Raw genomic sequence first — 3,219 nt, forward strand, 5'->3', positions numbered from 1 at the left:
ATGCTGTATATAGGAACTGTGGTCTTTGAAGAGAAGATCTGCTCAATCATGGGAGTGCAGGGCACCGCTAAGATGAGAGGGGACCAAGATCTAAGCAGACAGGACTGAAATGACAAAGTAGGGTTGCTCGCCCACTTAATAAGAATTGGGATGTTTTTTAAGCACTTAGTATGTACCTAGCATTGGGTTAGATATATGCAGGTGGAACGTAGTTCCCGTCTCACATAGGTCACAGTTTGATGAGAAGAAAGAACAGTTAGTGAATCCCCTTTAAACAGATGATCAAGCAGGCTCAGAGAAGTCATGTGTCTCACCCAAGGTCACACAGACTGTAGGCAGACTCTTGATGTTGTGAGCAGGGAATGTGTCTGTTTATTGTTCTGTTGTACTCTCCCAAAGACAGTACAGTGCTCCGCACACAATAAGCGCTCAATAAATGTGTTTGAGTAATTACGGTAGACAAGTGGCAAAGCCGAGTTTAGAATCTAGGACTGTTGGTTCCCAGGCCCGTGCTCTTTCCACTAGGTCACAGTGCTCCTCACACCGGGAGATGTGAGGTGAGATGTTTCTACTTCAAGTTCACATTGAAGAATTACTCATTCAGTTTCAAGTAGCTAAGCAGAGAAACACTGTGGTCTAATGAAAAGACCAGAGGGCCTGGGAGTCAGGGGACCTGGGTTCTAGTACCGGACCGCCACTTGCCTACCAAGTGAACTTGGGCAAGTTAACTGACTTCTGTTTCTCAGTTTTCTCAACTGTAAAATGTGGAGTGAAATGCCTATTCTCCATCCCGATTGGACTGTGAGCCTCATGCAGGTCAGGGACTGTACCTGACCTCATTATTTGGTGTCTAACCCAGTGCTTAGAACAGTGCTACGCACACTTTGCTCGTCTAATGCTAACCTTCTCACTGTTCCTCGTTCTCATCTATCTCACCACCTACCGCCGGTCCACGTCCTGCCTCTGGCCTGGAATGCCCTCCCTCTTCGTATCCGACAATTACCCTCACTCCCCTTCAAAGCCTTATTGAAGACACATCTTCCCCAAGAGGCCTTCCCTGACTAAAAAGCCCCTTTCCTTTTCTCCCACTCCCTTCAGCGTCACCCTGACTTACTTCATTCGTACTCCATCCCAAGTTCCTACGGCACTTATGTACGTATCCGTAATTCATTTATATTAATGTCTGTCTCCCCCTTTAGTCTGTAAGCTCACCGTGGACAGGGATTGTGTTTATTTTTATATTGTACTCTCCCAAATGCTCAAGCTCTGCACACAGCAAGTGCTCAATAAATAAGATTGAATGAATGCATAGTAAAAATTTAACTCATCGCGCAATTCCTAAGTTGCTAGCGCTATACTTTTGCTCTCTAACAAGCTTTGTGCCATCCATCTCCCTGGCACGCATAAGGCCTATGGTTTCATTTACAGTTAGGTGACTGGATACATTTATTTTATTTCCTGGCCCGTTTCTAGGCCAGAAAAAAAAGTGAATCCAGCCACTCAGAGAGAGACAAGCGTCGTTAAAATGTCGCGTCTGGAAGCTAGGAAGACTAATGATCCCCGAAGCGCATGACTAACTTACTCATGAATGAAATCGTGTCAGCACCTAGAACATCCCATTTGAATTTATATGGGTACTTTGAGACTCATCTTTTTATCATGTCCCCTTGAGCCACACCTCTAGCCACGCTGGAATTCCTGGTGTGGAACTGAGCATATCCTCATTTTTTATGGTGTTTGTTAAGTGTTTGCTGTGTAGTGAACACTGGTCTAAACAGTGGGGTAGGTTCAGGGTAATCAGGTTGGACACAGTCTCTGTCCTCTGCTCAAAGTCGAGGAAGGAGGAGAGGTATCGAATCCCCATTCAATAGGTGTGGAAACTGAGGTGCAAAGATGTTAAGTTACTTGCCCAAGGACACAGGGCAGGCAGTTGGTGGAGTCGGGATTAGAACCTAGGTCCTCTGACTCCCAGACCTATGCCCTTGTTCCCCCCCGGACCATGCTGCTTCCGTGAGGCACGGTGGGCATTGGCATTCTCACAGGACCCAACTTTGAGGAGTATCTGCCCTCTACTATTCTTTGTGATGCCATTTCTACAATACCGCGGCAAGCTACGGCCAAGTAGGTTTTGTTGGCCGATGAATGTTCCCTAATTACCGAACAACAATGTTGCCGAGAAGTGCGGTAGAAATGCTTGTTATGGCAGAACTGAGAGTGTATCCAAACAGGCTGGCTTCTTGCCTTCACTTTCTCCTTCAGGGCCTTCTCTATCTCGCTTAATCTAGTGTTAACTCCTAATTGTATACTTCCCTGGCATAGCGCTTATGTACATATTTGTAATTTATATTAATGTTTTTCGCCCGCTCTAGACTGTGAGCTTGCTGTGAGCCGGGAATGCGTCTGTGATATGGTATTCTCCCGAGAGCTTAGTTAAGTACGTGCTTTGCACACAGTAAGTGCTCAATAAATACTGTTGACTGACTGACTACTGTATTGGGGTTGAATTTTACATCCAAACCTAGGTTGTTTTTTATTTGGGGTTCTTTATGCCTAAAAGAAGATTTTTAGCACAGTTAGCTAATAATAATAAGGGTGGTATTTGTTAAGGGCTTACTATGTGCAAAGCACTGTTCTAAGCGCTGGGGGAATACAAGGTGATCAGGTTGTCCCACGTGGAGCTCACAGTTTTAATCCCCATTTTACAGATGAGGGAACTGAGAGGCCCAGAGAAGTGAGGTGACTTGCCCAAAGTCACACAGCAGGCAAGCGGCGGAGCCGGGATTAGAACCCATGACCTCTGACTCCCAAGCCCGGGCTCTTTCCACTAACCTACGCTGCTTCTCCACTCGAATTCATCCCCCAGAGTTAACCTGCTGTATTCAATACTGTATTTTGTACCCGAAATTTCCATGATGGGCCCCGGCTTTAAACAGCAATCTTGTTGCAGTCAGTTACAAATGGTCTCAGTGTTCCATATGGTTTCCTCATCTATAAAATGGATATTTAATATATCTTCTCCCTCCTGCTCAGACTGTGAGCCCCATCTAGGGCAGGGACTGAGTCTGGCCCGATGAACTGGTGTCTAACCCAGCCCTTAGAATAGTGCTTGAGACATAGGAAGTGCTTAACCAATGTTGTTGTTGTTTTGGGGATTATTTTCATCAAATGATTTTGCCCCATTAGTCCTTCTGATACCAATCAGTGGTATTAATTGAGTGC

This window comes from Ornithorhynchus anatinus, chromosome X3 (genome assembly GCF_004115215.2).
Source record: "Ornithorhynchus anatinus isolate Pmale09 chromosome X3, mOrnAna1.pri.v4, whole genome shotgun sequence".
NCBI classification, from domain to species: domain Eukaryota; kingdom Metazoa; phylum Chordata; class Mammalia; order Monotremata; family Ornithorhynchidae; genus Ornithorhynchus; species Ornithorhynchus anatinus.